Source organism: Microcebus murinus, chromosome 6 (assembly GCF_040939455.1).
Source record: "Microcebus murinus isolate Inina chromosome 6, M.murinus_Inina_mat1.0, whole genome shotgun sequence".
NCBI lineage: Eukaryota > Metazoa > Chordata > Mammalia > Primates > Cheirogaleidae > Microcebus > Microcebus murinus.
This window is the reverse complement of record NC_134109.1, coordinates 24708225-24727207: the sequence shown is the minus strand read 5'-3', so window position 1 is coordinate 24727207 and position 18983 is coordinate 24708225. Positions and strand designations below refer to the sequence as shown.

At 42.5% G+C, this 18983-nt stretch overlaps 1 long non-coding RNA gene across 1 annotated transcript; it reads left to right on the top strand.

Annotated features, from left to right (window-relative positions):
- Window positions 1-204: 204 nt before the first annotated feature.
- Window positions 205-15272, top strand: LOC142871441 (uncharacterized). The gene is made up of 3 exons (XR_012919694.1): window positions 205-268; window positions 11889-11972; window positions 14885-15272. It is a non-coding gene; the product is annotated as an uncharacterized LOC142871441 (long non-coding RNA).
- Window positions 15273-18983: the final 3711 nt, after the last annotated feature.

Below are 18983 nucleotides of genomic sequence, written 5' to 3'. Positions count from 1 at the left end.
CCTAGCCAATCACGAGCGAGAGGGAAGCGCCTCGCCGGGGTAGAGGGGGCTTCTCTAGAGAGACTCGCGGGCCTGGCACCTGATTGGAGGCCCAAGCCAGGTCGTAGGTAGGGCTTGGCTGCTTAATGGTCCAGACTGAGGAGGAGGCGGGGTCCAGGAAGAAGTAGCCAATTAGAGTTTAAGGAAAGAAAGGGGGCTGAGCCTAAATCTCTTGAGCGGGTTGCCGGGTTCTCTAGCACGGGTGGCGCACTCTCTTCTCTTGCCTCCGGTAAGTTCTGGGGTTTGAATTCCTAGCCCGTGACAGGCAGTTCCTTTATTTTATTACCTGATTTCTCCGTGAGTTCATAAAATAGCTTTTTTGACAGTCTCTCACCATTCTTCAGTATGCCGCATACATTAACACATTTCTCAAGTAATAATTCAGGTGTCTTTTCACGTGCCCTTCACGTTTGTCACTGTCAGGGTTTCCTGTACAATCTTCATTTTATTTTATGCTATTTTGTTTATTTTATATTTTATTTATTTATTTATTTATTTTTGATGTCTTTTGTTCACATAATCTCCATTAAAGACTTTCCTTGTGACCAGGTGGTCTAGTTCCAACTCTGATAATAATTGGAAACTAAAACTTCAGCACTGAATTTAACCACTTTGGTAGTCAAATTCTTTAAAATGAAGTTAATACTTTCTGCTTCATAGACTCATTGCAAGAATTCTATTATTAAACCATTGTGCATCTATCACAATACCTGGCCCTTAGTAGGAGCATAATAAATATTTTCTCACCCTTTTAATCCTAGCTTCCCAGAGCGTTAGAAAGAAAGGAAATTGATCTACATAACAGCAAGAGACTTTCTGTTACCCATAAAGAATTTAGTGTCATGGTTGCAGGCGTCCTCAAACTACAGCCCAGCCCCAGGGCCACATGCCACCCACCGAGGACATTTATCCGGCCCACCTGGTGTTTTTGCCGCTGCTGCCTATCCTACTTAGCAGCTGACTCCTCCCTGGCCCACAGTGCGCACTCTCCAACAGTCTGAGGGACAGTGAACTGGCCCGGCCCCCTGTTTAAAAAGTTTGAGGACCCCTGGTTTAGAGTATAGACTCTGGAGTTGGTCTGGGTTTGAATCCTGGCTATGCCACTTACTGAGTGAGCTCTATGTGTCTTCATCTTTTCAGTGGGAATAATAATAGTAGTCATGAAGACTTAATAAGTTAATACATGTAATGTATTTTGTATAAAACCTGACAGCATTTAGTAAGCATTCATTAAGTGTTGGTTATTATTAATTGCCGAATGTACCGATGAGAGTCCCTGTGTTCTTCCCTTGCCCCTCAGGAGCTTTAGGAAAGGGGTGGACCAGGTGTGAGTTTTGCGTGATTTAGGAGCTGAACAATCTAACAAAGTGGCCAGGGTACGTTATCTCTTTGAGTCAGTAAACACTATAATCCTGAAGTGAATGTATGAGGCTATGGCTTGTACCCCGTGGAGCTTACATTCCAGTGATAGACAAGATGTGCAAATATAAAGAAAGCAACAATAAAAGACCAACCAATGGCTGGAGAGATTAGGCAACAGGATTTCTGAAAAAGGAGGCTGGTTGGCAGTTGACTTTCCATGTAGAAAGTTTTTAGGGCAGGAATCTGGTTGAAGCAGGGCTAAGGGATTTAACTGAAGCTTAGACAATGGGCTGAATGAATCTGGAGAAGGCTTGGGAGGAATATGTGGAACAAGCTAGGTCTTGGAGGATGAGCAGGACTTGGAGAGCTGGAACTGAGAAGGAAAAGGAGGGTGTTCTGGAGAGAGGGAACCTTCAGAAGCTCAGGTGCAGACACTGGAAAGAGCAAAGCCTGCTGCAGCCTGAGAGGAGGAAAGGAGCCTTGCTAGATTAGAGGAATCCTATTAACCAATCCCTCCTTCCTGAGGGCAGGACACCAGCTCTTTGTCTTGTTCTGCCACTTACTCACTGTGTATAGTCTTAGACGAGTCATGCAAACTCAGCCCTGATTTCCTCACTCATCTTACAAATTTAATACCTATACTACTTAATCTCACAAGGTTTTTGTGAGCATCAATGATATAATACACACATCATCTGATTACTTAATGTGTGTTTGCTAAATCACAAAGATGAAGCTTCAGTAGGCAGTAGGAAACACCCCAAACTCCATGTAAACAGGAAAACAACCCTTTCCAGATGCATAAGTTGCCTCATCATCATTTGACAGAGTTCATATGAAAAGTTCTATGCTAGACAGTCTTTTCTTTCAAGATTGCTCAAAAATGTCAGCTGTTAAGCCTTTTTTGAACTCTAACCTCCCCACAAAATTATTTGCTTTCGCCTCTGCAAACTTCATACACACCTGTATAAGCATGTGTCACACTGCTTTGAGATTCTTTGTCTTAACAGAAGATTACACCGTGCTTAGAGTTAAGAGCTCTGCAGCCAGACATACTAGGATTGAAGACCAGCTCCAGCATTTAGAAACCTTGTGATTTAGGCAAAGCTGCCTAACTTCTCTGTGACTCAGTTCCTTCATCTATACAATGGGTCATGCCTCATAGAGTTGTGAGAATTAAATAAGAAAAGTGTTTAGTACTAGGGCCTGTTACATAATATTAAATGAGTGTTGGCAATATTAGTTGAATAAATGAATTATTAAGTAAATGAATGATTAGATACATTTATACCTCCATCTAGACAGAAAGCAAACTCCTGGAGTTCAGGCAATTGTTTGATATATCTTTGGGTTCCCAGCACCTAGCATGTACCTGGCACATAGCAAGTGCTTAATAAATGTTTGATGAATAAATGGATGAATGAATGAAAATCTGGTCTGTCTCCAAGAAGCCTTCTATCATGTGGAGACTGTGTTAATTAAGGTTCTTTTGGTTGTAGCCAATATTGGAAAACTTAAGAAAGGTAAATTTATTGGAACTCTCCTGAAGATAGGGAAGTGATGGGACTCAGGACAAATCCCAAACCTCAGCAACAGAAAGTTAGAGACTTTTTCCTAGCACCAAACCACTTTTGATGCTTAGCTCTCCGCAACATACAACTTTCACATTGCATAGGTCAAACTTCTGAACCCTCAGGAAAGAGAACTCTAAATGGCCCAGCTGACCGAGCGCGGTGGCTCACGCCTGTAATCCTAGCACTCTGGGAGGCCGAGGTGGGTAGATCCCGCAAGATCGGGAGTTCGAAACCAGCCTGAGGAAGAGCAAGACCCTGTCTCTACTAAAAATAGAAAGAAATTAATTAACCAACTAAAAATATATAGAAAAAATTAGTCGGGCATGGTGGTGCGTGCCTGTAGTCCCAGCTACTTGGAAGGCTGAGGCACAATTGTTTGAGCCCAGGAGTTTGAGGTTGCTGTGAGCTAGGCTGATGCCATGGCATTCTAGCCCGGGCAACCGAGTGAGACTCTGTCTCAAAAAAAAGAAAAAAGAAAAAAATGGTCCAGCTTAGAAAGGTGAGGAATTAGTTACAAACAAGGAAGAATCATTGCAGAGAAGGGAGAAACAACTCTATCAGAATCCACTACAAGGAGCTAGAACCTGGGAATGAAAAGGACAAATAACATAGCTTGGAATGAGTGTTAAAGGAGGAAGCTTCCAGTATAGCATTTTTTAAAGGGCCATGCAGGAATTGTTGCCTCAGAAAAGAAATGAAGTGAAAGAAACCAGGCTATTTTGCTAGCGGTGCAGCAGGCCTGCACTATCAGCTAGGGGTTTTCATTTCATATAATGTAAGTCAACACTGGCTGACTTACACAGAAGGGAATTCAAATTCATTGCAAAGGCTGGGCGCGGTGGCTCACGCCTGTAATCCTAGCACTCTGAGAGGCAGAGGCAGGAGGATTGCTTGAGGTCAGGAGTTTGAAATCAGCCTGAGCAAGAGGGAGACCCAGTCTCTACTATAAATAGAAAGAAATTAATTGGCCAACTAATATATATAGAAAAAATTAGCTGGGCATGGTGGTGCATGCCTGTAGTCCCAGCTACTTGGGAGGCTGAGGCAGCAGGATTGCTTGAGCCCAGGAGTTTGAGGTTGCTGTGAGCTAGGCTGACACCATGGCACTCACTCTAGCCTGGGCAACAAAGTGAGACTCTGTCTCAAAACAAAACAAAACAAATTCATTGCAAAGTTATTAGCAGTTCAGAGACCTGACTGAAGGCTAGAGGACCGGGCTTAGAACAAGTCAGAAGCCATTGGAGTTTCAAAGGACCAGGCAACAAGGACCACAGCAAGGGTTTGTGGCAAAAACTGATGATTCCACAGACCTAGAATTTTGTAATTCTTTACTGTGGAATAGCTCAGAATGTCAGTTCTGTTTTAAGTAACAGAATTGATAACTGAGCAAGGAAACATAATTTGGATTATAAAATTCTTGCTTTAATAAAAATTCTTTAAACAGTGAAAAAAAAAAACTGTCTGGTGAGCACACTGCCACCAGAATAAATGTCCTCCAACCAGCCCTTCCATTCTTGGATCACTTGGTCAAGAGTCAAAGTGTGGCAGCATCTGCTTGGAGGAGTTTAGGTCATACTGGTTTATACAGCTGCAGACAGAAAAAAAAACTTTCCTTTATCTTTCATGGAGTGAGCGCTTACCAAGATTCAACTTCCCAAGAATAGTACACTCAATGAAGAAAGGTGATTTCCCAAAAGGAAATGGGGAACCTAATAGCAAAGAGAATGGACATTGGGCAGGCAAATATGACCAATGTCCACTTACATCACTACTGCAGAAGAATCACAAGGTAAAAAGATCCTTCAAAAATAATCTATTAAAACTAGAGCTAGACAACTCAGACCTATTATCTAATCCTGACTCTGAGAGCATCATTTGGTCTTCCCTTTCCAAATGTTTCATGCTTCATTCATTCATCTACTTGGCCAATCATTTCACAGATATTTTTTGCTGAGCTTCATGTTAGATACCAGGAATACAACAATAAACAGAAAGAAACCTGGTCTCTGTCCTCATGGAGCTATGAATCGTTATTTACAAGAAACAGGTCTGCTATTTCCCTTTTTGTTATTCCTAATTTAATGCAATGAGTGAAAGAGACTACTTCTCTCCCTGGGTTTCTTTTTTTTTTCCCTTCCCTTTTCTTTTATTTTTTTTTAAGACATAGTCTTGCTCTGTCACCTGAGCTAGAGTGCCATGGCATCAACCTAGCTCACTGCAACCTCAAACTCCTGGGTTCAGACAATTCTCCTGCCTCTCAGCCTCTTGAGTAGTTGGGATTACAGGTGTGCGCCACCATGCCCAGCTAATGTTTTCTATTTTTAGTTGCCTGGCTAATTTTTTCTAATTTTTTTTTTTTAGTAGAGATGGGGTCTTGAACTCCTGACCTCAAGCAGTCCTCTCGCTTCCGCTTCTCAGAATGCTAGGATTTCCCTGGGTTTCTGACTCTACTTTTGCAGGAAAATCTTGGATAATGTTTGTGGCCTATTTTCAGTGGCAACATTTGCATCTATAAAACTGGGCAGGCCCTGGGACAAGAGTTTAGAATTGCATTATTATTGTGAGGCCTGAGCTATTTAAAGGAAGGGTTGCCCACAAACACAAAGCTTTAAGAGGAATGATGGATCCTGATTACCCAGGAATGCCTCCAGAATGCCAGCTGAGTGTCCTTCAGAGTGATTTTAATCTGTGGCATTTGCAATAGGAGCTCTGTGACAAAACAGATAAGTGCTCCAGGCAGAGGCGGTTAGAGCCTGTGTGTCAATGGCAGGTCTTTGCCCTTTTGTTACCTCTGCTCCAGAAGCACCTGGGAGCTTGCTAACTCAACCACCACTCCCCAAACCACCGCCCTGGACTTCCTGTGGGCACTCACACCCTCCTGAACATGCAATCTGAGGTTCTGCTAGAGGAAGTGAACTTTTGCTTCTGGCTCAGGAAGGAGGAAAAGGGTGGTGGTATTAGTCAAGACTCAAAGCTGCACATTTTGAAACTGAATTCAAATTAGATTAAGCACAGAGGAGATTTATTGGCTCACATACCTAAAAAGACCGGGGTAGATCTGATTGGATCCAGGTGCTCAAGCAGTGTCATCAGGGATCCCTCTCCATCCTTGGACTTGTCTTTATTCCCAGAAGGCTTGCATTCAACCATCTTTATCAGTGGTTTCCCTACTGGAAGAGATAGGTGCTGTTACCAGAAAAAAAGGGTGCAGGGCAGGCATAAACAACAGATGTCCATTATACTGATTATGTTGAATGTGATGATGATGGTAAGGAGCAGGAAGTAGGAATGCCTAGGAGATTCTCAACATTTTAAATGATATTATAAGGAATACTGGTTTTAGGCTATTCCTCTTCCCCAAATCTGACCTCCAAAATTTACCCTAAATTAATCTCTTATGGTAACTATCTGTGTGTTTACTTAACTGATTGAAATGATAGATATCGTTGTCTTCATTCAAACCATTATCCTAAAGTGATTAATAAATATGCTCTGTGTATATAGCTGTATAAGAAAAATGAAATACAGATTGAGAATTTGCCCTCTAAGGGAACATTAATGATGACAAAGGACTCACAGACAACCGTACCAGCTCTGAATATGTTATTTAATATATATTGTTAAGTTAAAATGATATAAACTGAATAGTACTGTATGTGAAATATACCTCAGTTAAAAAAAAACAAGATATAAATAAAAAGGTACATTCATTCCTAGGCAATGTGGCATATGCATTCTATAGAGGGATGAAATTTGCATATTTAAACAGAATAGGTTTAAGTTAAAGCTGCCACTTCTTTTCTACTTCATCATAGAACCTTTCAAATATTTAACTGTGAGCATTGTTGGGGGACGGGGAGGAAAACTAAAAAAAAAAAAAAAAAAGATTTAACTATCTTCCCCATCACTCTCTTTATATTTATGTGCCAATGCTACATATTTTTGGACAATATAAATTCCTTTAAAACAGAGTTTTGAGGTTCATCCCCTACCTCAATATGTGCTATTTTATTTTTTTTTTTTTTTCTTTTTTTTTCGGGAGGGGAGGGGAGGGGAATATGTGCTATTTTATATTCAAGGTATTTGTGTCCTCATTTGTGTTTGTTTTCTCATAAACTAAATAGAAACATGCTCAGTTATTGTATGTGATTATTTATGTATCTATTCTTTTCATGTATTTGTATCCCAGAGAATCAGACCTGAGAATCATGTATTCAGGTTGTAGATGATTTGATGTCTTCCTACTTTTTGGTACTTCCCAGTTTCTTAAAAAATGATAAATCTATTTATAATTATAATAATGAAAACTGGGTCAGGCTAAGTGGCTCACACCTATAACCCCAGCACTTTGGGAAGCTAAGGCGGGATGATTGCTTGAAGCCAGGAGTTTGAGACCAGCCTGGACAACATAATGAGACTTCATGTCTTCTAAAAACTTAAAAAATTAGCTGGATGTGATGGCTCATACCTGTAGTCCCAGCTGCTCTGGAGGCTGAGGTGGAAGGACTGCTTGAGCCCAGGAATTTAAGGCTGCAGTGAGCTATTGTCATGCCACTGTACTACAAGCCTGGGTGACAGAGTGAAATAAATAAATAAATATAATTAAAAATATAATGATAGAGTGAGACTGCAAGGTTGCTGTAATATCCAAAAATAAGTAATTTAATAGACCAGCTTAATATAATAAAGGAAAAAACCACTGTTATTTTAATAGACACACAAAAAAGCATTTGACAAAATATATCACTTTTTCATAATAAAGCACTCAATAAACCAAGAATAGAACAGAACTTAGACAAGGGTATTCTAAATTGTAAAAAACTGAAGACTTTCTAGGATCAGGAACAAGACAAGGATGTCCACTTTCACCGCTTCTGTTCAACATTGTACTAGGAAATTAGGCAAGAAAGTAAACGAAAAGGCATCCAGATTAAAAAGAAAGAAGTAAAATGTTCTCTATTCACAGATGATGTAATCTTATACATAGAATATCCCAAGGAATCAGCTAAAAAATGATTAGGACTAATAAACAAGCTAAGCAGGTTGCAGGATACAAGATTAATATGCCAAAAAAAGGTTGTATTTTTGTATGCTAACAATAAATACTCTGAAAATGAAATTAAGAAAATTCCATTAACAATAGCACTAAAAAGAATAAAGTACTTAGGAAAAATTAACAAAAGTATAAAAATTAACAAAAGGTTTGTATACTGGAAACTATAAAATATTGTTGAAAACATCAAAGGAGATCTAAATAATGGAAAGACATCCCATATTTAGGGATTAGAATACTTAATATTAAGATGGCAATATTTCCTAAATTGATGTATGAATTTAGTGCATTCTCTAACCAAACCCAGCTGCCTTTATTGGAGACATTGCTGATCTTAAAATTCATATGAAAATGTAAGGGACCTGGAATAGCCAAAATCATCTTGATAAAAAAGAAAAGTACTCTTTCTGAATTCAAAAGTTACTATATAGCTAAAGTAATCAAGACAGTTGTGCTGTTGGCATAACGATAAACATATAAATCAATGTAATAAAATTGAGAGTTTTAAAAAAACTCTGACATTTATGATCAATTGATTTTTGACAGAAGTGCCAAGAGAATTCAAGGGGGTAATGAATGGTCGCATCAACAAATAGTGCCGGTAAAACTGGATGTCTACATGCAAAAGAATGAAGTTGGACCCCTACCTCACACCATATATAAAAATTAAGTCAAAATGGATCCAAACCTTAAATGTAAGAGCTAAAACTATAATATTCTTAGAAGAAAACATAGGCATAAATTTTCATGACTATGGATTAGGCAATGGTTTTTTAGATATGAAGCCAAAAACATAAACAACTAAAGAAAAAATAAATCAGAATTCATCAAAATTAAAAACTTTTGTTCTTCAAAGGACACCACTAAAAAGTGAAATGTTAGCACATAGAATGGGAGAAAAATTTTGCAAATCATATATTTAATAAGAGACTTGTATCTAGAATACCCAAATAACTCCTATGATACTCAATAATAAAAAGATAAATAACCCGATTTAAAAATGGGCAAAAGATTTGAATAGTCATTACTACAAAGAAGATATGCAAACAGATAATAAACAAGTGAAAAGATGCTCAACATCATTAAGTCATTTGGGAAATGCAAATCAAAACCACAATGAGGTACCACTTCAAACTCACTAGGATGGCTAAAATAAAAAGCCAGACAGTAACAAGTGTTGATGAGGATATGGGGAAACTGTAACCCTAGTACATTGTTGGTGGGAACATAAAATGGTGCAGCAACTTTGGAAAATATGTCCTCAAAATGTTAAACCCAGAGTTATGTCACCCTGCTGTTCTACTCCCGCGTACCTACCCAGGAAAAATGAAAACATATGTCAACATAAAAGCTTGTATACAAGTGGTCATAGCAGCATCAGTCATAATAACCAAAATGAAGAAACAATTCATATGCCCATCAACTGATGGATGGATAAACAAAAGGTTGTGTATCCATACAATGGAATATTATTCAGCAATAAAAAGAAATGAAGTACTGATACCTGCTACGGCATTGATAAAACTTTAAAACAATATGCTAAAATGAAAGAAGCCAGATGTGTACACAAAGGACTACACATTGGTCCAGAATGGGAAAATCAGAGACAGAAAATAAATTAGTGTTTGCCTTGGGCTGGGCAGGGGTGGGATGGAGAGGGTAAAGAATAAGAGGAGGGAGGTGGGATGAGGAATGATTGCTAATGGGTACAAGGTTTCTTTGGGGGATGATAGAAACGTGCTAACATTAAATTATGGTGATAACTGGACAACTCTGTAAATATATCAAACATCACTGTGTTGTAAACTATAAGTGTTGAACTTTATGGTATATAAATTATACCTCAATAAAGCTGTTAGAAAACAAAACCTAAGATACTCTATTAAAAAATAAAAGCCCTTGAGGCCGGGCATGGTGGCTCACGCCTATAATACTAGCACTCTGGGAGGCCAAGGCAGGTGGATCGCTCAAGGTCAGGAGTTCAAAACCTGCCTGAGCAAGAGCAAGACCCCATCTCTACTAAAAATAGAAAGAAATTAATTGGCCAACTAATATATAGAGAAAAAATGAGCCGGGCATGGTGGTGCATGCCTGTAGCCCCAGCTACTCGGGAGGCTGAGGTAGTTAGGATCGCTTGAGCCCAGGCACTCTAGTCCAGGGAACAGAGTGAGACTCTGTCTCAAAAAAACAAAACAAAAAAAACCCCCACAAACCCTTACAGGGATAATGTCCTGTTCATTGATGGGGAAGGGTCTGTGTTTTTTTTTGTTTTTTTTTTTTTTTGAGACAGAGTCTCACTTTGTTATCCAGGCTAGAGTGAGTGCCATGGCGTCAGCCTAGCTCACAGCAACCTCAAACGCCTGGGCTCAAGCAATCCTCCTGCCTCAGCCTCCCAAGTAGCTGGGACTACAGGCATTCGCCACCATGCCCGGCTAATTTTTTGTATATATATTAGTTGGCCAATTAATTTCTTTCTATTTATAGTAGAGACGGGGTCTCGCTCTTGCTCAGGCTGGTTTTGAACTCCTGATCTCGAGCAATCCGCCCGCCTCGGCCTCCCAGAGAGCTAGGATTACAGGCGTGAGCCACCGCGCCCGGCCGGGTCTGTGTTTTTTAAACTCTGTAATTTTAACACCTACCACAGTGCCTGGCACATGGAACACTCAATAACAATTGAATAAAAGCAAAGAAGGAACGGAGGGAGGGAAGAAGAGAGAAAGAAAGGAAGGGAGAGAAGGAGGAAGGAAGGAAGTGATATGGCTATGATACTCCTTCAAAAACCGTTTATTTACTTTCTATAGTGTGCCACCTTGCAAATGAGGAAACTGGGTCTCCTAGAAGATGAGTAGTTGACCTAAATCCATACACTAATGAATGGTGGATGGAAAATCAGAACCCAAATCTCTGTACTCCGAAGCTTGTATTTTACATATTCATTTGTAAAATTCTTATGATGGGGCTTAAAGACATTTCAAAATATAGATGTGAATCTCAACTATCTTGACATGGGTAAGATGGCTATATACACATGTGCATGAGGGCCATGGGGAAACGGGGAAGGAATGAAAAGGAATATGTTCTGAAAATTCACATTAGATGTTGCTGGGGTCCAAAAGCACCCGATAAATAATACCTCCTTCCTCACCAAAGTTCTGAACCAATTGAGAGATAGGACAAAAGAGCAGATGCAGAACTAAAGTGCATGGGCCAATTCATAGGCGTGGGGCCTGTGTTGTACAGGGCCCTGCCCTTGGTTTAATAATGCTCTGCTATCGCCATCGTAAAATTCTTAGTAATTTTTATTTTGCGCTGGGGCCCACAAATGTAGCTGACAAAAATGTCACCTGATCAAATGTCACCTTTATTATGATTATAAGTGATCTGGGAGAATATGGCTTGATTGTGAAAGCCAATTTCTGCCTCTAGCCTAGACCTTGGAGCAGCCCACCTAAAGGAAAGTTTGAGTCCGAACATATACACACACTGCTCTCTCCCTCTGGTCCTGGGGAGGAAGGAGAAAGACAGACACCAGGTCCCCCAAAGCCAGGACCATTGACAGATGAGCCTCACCCAGTGGAGAAACATGTCCTGCACCAACCAGGTAACCCACTCCACCTCTCTGGGGAGAAGTGAGAGTTGGGGCAGAGGCCAAGAGTGAGTGAGTGAACCTGAGAAATGGGGAAAGAAACATCCCCCTTTAATAGGTGTCTTAGTCAAAATTCTTTTGGTTACAGGTGACAAATACAATTAAGTTAGCTTAAATGCAAGAGGAAGTTTTGGAAAGGTGTGGCAGATACTATTTTTGATGCATTCATTACCTGTTTCTCCCTCCCCTTCCCCTTTCCCTTTCTTCCCTGCAGATTTTGTCCAAGGACAGGGAGGAAATTGCTTGATCTCAGAGAAGCAGATATCCTGCCAGCTCCTTGAATCATGATTGGTTTAAGGTAATCATGGAAATCCAAATCCTCTTTGCCAAGCAATCAATTTTTTTTTTTTTTTTTTTGAGACAGAGTCTCACTTTGTTGCCTAGGCTAGAGTGAGTGCTGTGGCGTCAGCCTAGCTCACAGCAACCTCAAACTCCTGGCTCAAGCAATCCTCCTGCCTCAGCCTCCCAAGTAGCTGGGACTACAGGCATTCGCCACCATGCCCGGCTAATTTTTTGTATATATTAGTTGGCCAATTAATTTCTTTCTATTTATAGTAGAGACGGGGTCTCACTCTTGCTCAGGCTGGTTTCGAACTCCTGACCTTGAGCAATCCGCCCGCCTCGGCCTCCCAGAGAGCTAGGATTACAGGCGTGAGCCACCTCGCCCGGCCTCAAGCAATCAATTTTTCAACCTCGCTTTCAAGTAATATAGATAAGTAACACAGTTCTAGCCAATGAGATATAAGAAGTCTTCTGTGGGGCCTCTAAGAAACAGAGATTTTTCTTTATTGACAAAAATTGAGCTCCTTCCCATTGCTCCATTTCTGCTTACTTGATACAATGATGTGAGGACATGATGTCTGGAGTCATGGCAGTTATTTTGAGACCATGAGGCAATAAGCACAAGAATGAAAAGTCAACATACTGAGTGGCCAAAAGATGAAAAGATCCTGGGTCCTTGAGGACATGGCTGAGCTGAACAAACCCTGACTCTACCTGCCTTTAGACTTCTTAAGGAAACAAACTGTCCTGGTCATTCAAGTCACTATCATTTAGGTTATCTCTTATAGTCAAGTAAATCCTAATTCATACAGACTTACAATACATTATTGTGAGGGACCCAAAGGCAGCACCTTCTGGAGGCCAGAAAGCAGGAACTAGAAAGCTGTCACACACCTAGGGAGTAACTCTCTTTGAGTGTCATCTCTGCTCTTCTCTCAGAATCTGCGTCCTTCTTCACTCTTTCTCTGTAGACCAGTTTTCACTGATTCGACATTCCCATGGCAAAGCCCTCTCTACCTGCGTTTCCTTCACACAAGAGACCAGCTCAGGCTGCAGCTAGCATCTCAAGCCCAATTCCTAAGTCCAGAAGAGAGAATATGCTTGATCCAGTTGTGAGTCACCTACACTCTGGCCCAATTAACAATGCTACAGGGTAAGGTCACGTGTGCAAACGTAGCTGCCCTGGGCCTCACCCTGGAAGAGTGTGTGTGTGTGTTTGTGTGTGTTTTGTGTATAGGAAATTGTCAGAGAAAAGGCAGGAGTGGGCTGAAACATCTACTGTATTGGGTGTGGTAAAAAGGAAAGGAGATAAGAGTCGTGTTAGGCTCGATGGAGCCAGTGGGAAAGGAGCAATTCAGCTTGAAAGAAAGATGAACAGATTCCAACAGCAGGTGGAAAAGCCGAGAGAGGTAAGAACTAGTTCAGGAGACAGCTGAGACATTTCTCAGTTGAGAAGTCAACATTCAATCTCCTGAGGACTTTTCTTGAATGAGGAGTAAGGAAGAGGTGGCAAGAGAAATAAGGAGGAAGGAAAGGAGTGGCTCTAGAAACGAAAACGTTGTCACTGTGCAAACAAAGGGTGACATTAGATCATCCCTCCCCCATCTTCTCCCCTTCCCTCCAGAAAAGTGAAAATCAGGTCGTCTGGTTATTTTAGGTGGAAGTCCCAAAGAGAACATGTGTTTGTGTGTGTTCCCTGCAATAGCCGGCAACAACCTTTCCCTCTAGACAAGTTCACTCAAAGAGATTGAGGCCAGCCTTGATACCGGTTCCCCACGGGGATCAGAAAATCGGACCAGAGGCCAGAACGCCGCCCTTGCCAGGCTCCCGTGTGGCCGACCTTGATAAGGCCGAGGAGCTCGTCAGCTGGGCGTGGGCGGGAGCCGCTGGGAGAAGGCCGTCATTTCCAGCTCTTTCCCCTCCCCTGTGTGCTGGGAAGCCAGAGGATGCCCTGGCTGAGGGGCCGGCATGAAATTGAAGGATGTGTTTGGAGAAGGCACGGGAAGGAAGTCAGGGAAGCCAGATAGCAGGGGCTTTGGAGGAACAGTGCGACAATTCTGGGAACCCAGAAGTGGGGTCTGTTTGTGTCCAGCTCTCCCTCCCTGGCCCCCTCCGTCTTTCCTGGCTTTCGGCTTAGCTGAGGTCGCAGCACGGGCGCGGGCGCCTGGCACCGCTGCTTGGCGGGAGGGGTGGGCCCGCGCTGGTCACCGCAGACGTCCAGTCCCCGGCTCTGTGCGCAGGAGGCTCTCAACAAACCATCTGTAGTGAGTAAGCGAATGGAGACTGGTGTAACGACCCGAAGAAAGGTCCCCAGACACAAACGAATGCACTCATGAAGGGGGCGCTCAGGAAAGCAACTTTTACACTTCTGTTTTCATCTCCAACCTTAGAAATGTTGCTGATGTGGGTGGGGGGGATGTTTGAGCTCCTGGACCAATTAGCAATTTTCCAAACTTATTTGTAGGAAGGGAGTTTTTTGTTTAAATGGAATTTTACCTGGAAGCCTAAACAAATAAAATAGATTAAAAACAACAATGACAGGCCAGGTGTGGTGGCTCACGCCTGTAATCCTAGCACTCTGGGAGGCCGAGGTAGGTGGATTGCTAAAGGTCAGGAGTTCGAAACCAGCCTGAGCAAGAGCGAGACCCCATCTCTACTAAAAATAGAAAGAAATTAATTGGCCAACTAAAAAAAAAAAATATATGTGTGTGTGTGTGTGTGTGTGTGTGTGTGTGTGTGTATATATATAAAACTAGCCGGGAATAGTGGCACATGCCTGTAATCCCAGCTACTTGGGAGGCTGAGGCAGAAGGATTGCTTGAGCCCAGGCGTTTGAGGTTGCTGTGAGCTAGGCTGACACCATGGCATTCACTCTAGCCGGGGCAACAGAGTGAGACTCTGTCTCAAAACAAAACAAAAAAAACACAGGTGTTCTCTTGTTGCCTCTTCCTCCATCCCACCCTCACTGAAGACCCGAGTTTTGAAGAACACTCATCTACGGTTACTTCAGAGTTACTGGTAAAGAACTGAGGCCCAGAGAGGCTAAGTGACTTACTCCCTGTCACACAGCAAAGAAGGAACAACAGAGCACAACAAAAAGAAGCACAGGAATTTGAGCAAAAGCCAACAGAAAACTATGACTTGAAGGCCAAATTCTGCCTGCCGCCTGTTTTTGTACAAGTTGAGAGCAAAGAATGCTCTTTACTTTTTTACATGGTTAAAAAAAAAGTCAAAAGGATAATAGTTCTTGAGGTGTGAAAATTACATGAAATTCAAATGTCAGTGTCCATCAATAAAGTTTTATTGGTAAACAGTCACACCCACTCATTAATGTCTGCTTGTACACTACAAAGGCAGAGGAGCAGTTACAACAGAAACTATAAGTGACCTGCAAAACCTAAGTTATTTACATCTGGCCCTTTACAGAAAAAGGTTGCTGATATGGGGGTGGGGAACGTGCGGCCTTGTAATTTCAAGATTGTTGTTTTTTAAGCACCAAAGGAGGCAAGAAAACTTCATCTTTCCCTGCTGCACCCACCTCTTTTAATGAAAGGGTTTGTTCTGTAAACTTTGGATTCAGTCAAAAGGCTGCACTCAAGGATCCAGAAGGTCACATGTGGCCCCAAGGCCGCAGGTTCCCCTCGCCTGCGGGGGGTGGGGAGAGTCCTTTGATTAAAGGCCCAGAAACCAAGGGCAAATCAGGGCCAGCATCAGGCAGTGCAGAAAAAAGGGCAGGCCTAACATAAGGTATTCTGTTGGCAATTACAAAAGCAGGGAAAATCTAACTTTCTGAAACTCTTCCACATTCTAATCATCACTCTGGACATTGTGAGGGATTATAAACAAGTTTCTAGGACACTGCACAAGAGGCTCACAGGGCTGTCAGAAGACTGGCATACACTCTGTAAGTTATGAGAACACTTTGGTAATTATGGTCTACACTGTGGGCTTCTCCCCAGGCCCTGTCCTTCCCCCTGTTATATTACAGGAGTATATTACAGGAGTGTCCAACACTTACTGGACACTCTGTGCCAGGCACTGTGCTAAGTGTGTTTTAAGCACTGTTTCCTCTATGGGATAGATTTTAGTATTATTATCCGTTTTGCAGATGAGGAAACTGAGGCTTAGGGAGACTAATGTTACACAGATAGGATATAAGTGGAGGTCAGGGTTCAAACTTGGATCAGCCTAATTTTGGAATATATTTCTTTTTTTGAAACAGGATCTCCCTCTGTCAAGTACAGTGGTGTGATCATAGCTCCAACCTCGAACTCCTGGGCTCAGGTGATCTTCCCACTCCTACCTTAGGCTCCCCAGTAGCTGGGACTGCCAGAGCATGCCACCATGCCCCAGCTACTTTTAAAAAGCTTTTTGTAGAGATGGGGGTCTCACTGAGTTGCCCAAGGCTGGTCTTGAACTCCTGACGTTAAGCAATCCTTGTGCCTCAGCCTCCCAAAGTGCTGGGATTATAGCAATGGGCCATTATGCCTGGCCAGAATGTGTTTCTTATGTAGCATACTGTATTGCCAGTGACTGGAACTGGATATATCCTAGCCTGTGTAATGTCTGCAAGAATGATAAAGTGAAACATTCAGGGTCCAACCAGGAAAAGGGAAAACACTTTGAATACTTGAAACAGAAGGAATTTAATGCAAAGAGTTGGTAATAGAAAAGCTGAGAAGCCCACAGGAGACAGTGAGACAGCCTAGAAGTTAACAATGGCAGATGCTACCACTACCCCTGAGCTGGAAGGGTGTCTTTGTCTGCTTGGGATGCCATAATATACTAGCATAGATTGGGGGCTTAAGCAACAGAAATTTGTTTCTCACAGTTCTGGAGGCTGGAAAGTCCAAGTTCAAGGCACCAGCAAGGTTTCATTTTGAGGCCTCTTTTCTTGACTTGTAGGCAGCTGCCATCTGAGTGTAGGCTCACATGACCTCTTTCTGCATATGCTGAGAGAGCAGGCAAGCTCGCTTGTGTCTCTTCATATAAAGACACTAATTCCCTCAGACCAGGGCCCCAGCCCCATGACCTCATTTAACCTTAATCGCCTCCATAAAGGCCCTATCTCCTAATATAGTCACATTGGAGATTGGGCCTTCAACATACACATTTTAGGGGGACACAAACATTTAGTCTGTAACAAAGGGTAGAGAGGGAAGATGGTGTTGCTGGAGCCCAGGGATGGAGGTCAATTGTTGAAAACTAGAGCTGTGGTAGGCCTGTCCAGCAGGAGCTGGAGACACAGAGGAGATGCAGTTGCTGCTGAAGATGCTACCCAAGGTAGAGAGAGAAGATACCTTGGCCTTTTCCTTTCTCCCGCCTTGTTATCTCCTGTCTTCCATTGGCAAGACGGAGCAGGAAGCCAGCTGACATGGGAAATCCCAGGCAATGCAGTCTGTAAGAGTCAGTCCCGCTGAAGGACTGAGCAGGAGAAGAAGGAAAACATCTGGGGGCATGGACTGGCCCAAACAGCTTCAGAGAAGTTCTCCAGCTCTATGTGTAACACCCATAGCCTAGGCTGTCATTATTCAAGGGCCATGGCGAGTTGCCTACCAAGAACTAACAATGAGTTAAACTATAAATTCAACATATGTATGATGAAAACATTTCTAAAGTATATTAAGATTTTTTAAAGGTGCTAAAAGGCATATGCAGGCCGGGCGCTGTGGCTCACGCCTGTAATCCTAGCTCTTGGGAGGCCGAGGCGGGCGGATTGCTCAAGGTCAGGAGTTCGAAACCAGCCTGAGCAAGAGCGAGACCCCGTCTCTACTATAAATAGAAAGAAATTAATTGGCCAACTGATATATATATAAAAAATTAGCCGGGCATGGTGGCACATGCCTGTAGTCCCAGCTACCCGGGAGGCTGAGGCAGAAGGATCACTCGAGCCCAGGAGTTTGAGGTTGCTGTGAGCTAGGCTGATGCCATGGCACTCACTCTAGCCTGGGCAACAAAGCGAGACTCTGTCTCAAAAAAAAAAAAAAAAAGGCATATGCAGTATGACCCCATTATGTGTGTTTTAATAATTAACGCTAGCTGTTGTAATAAACAGTCCCAAAGTCTCCATAGCCTGACAGCATAGCATATTATTTTTCACCCATATCATGGCCTAACATGAGTTAGGGGCGCTTCCAAATGGTTCTCCTCCAAATGGTGACTCAGGGATCTAGGATCTTCCCACCATGTGGCTGTGCCATCTCAGAATCCTTTACTACAGCCATATAAACAAGACAGAGAGTGTGCAGAAGATCAGGCAGGTCCTTTTAGAGGCTTCTCCTAAAAGTGGAGTGGCCCACTTGTGCCTGCCTTTCACTGGCCAGAGCCCAGGCACATAGTTCCAGCTTAACTGCAAGACAGCCTGGGAAATGTAGTTTTCCTGTAGGCCCAGGAAGAAGAAAAGGGTTGGAGAGAATTGAGTCACCATGTTAAAATATAAGCAAACACATGTTTACATGTGCTTATATGTGCATAAAAATGTTTCTGGAATGCTACATAATTTGGGAACCCCATGAAAAATAAAAATGCTAGGTCTCTTCTTCAAAAATGATTGATAGGGCCGGGCGCTGTGGCTCACGCCTGTAATCCTAGCTCTTGGGAGGCCGAGGCGGGTGGATTGCTCAAGGTCAGGAGTTCAAAACCAGCCTGAGCAAGAGCGAGACCCCGTCTCTACTATAAATAGAAAGAAATTAATTGGCCAACTGATATATATATAAAAAATTAGCCGGGCATAGTGGCGCATGCCTGTAGTCCCAGCTACTCGGGAGGCTGAGGCAGAAGGATCACTGCAGCCCAGGAGTTTGAGGTTGCTGTGAGCTAGGCTGACGCCACGGCACTCACTCTAGCCTGGACAACAAAGTGAGACTCTGTCTCAAAAAAAAAAAAAAAAAAAAAAAAATGATTGATAGGCCAGGTGTGGTGGCTCACGGCTGTAATCCTAGCACTCTGGGAGGCTGAGGTGGGCAGATTGCTCGAGATCAGGAGTTCGAAACCAACCTGAGCAAGAACGAGACCCCATCTCTACTAT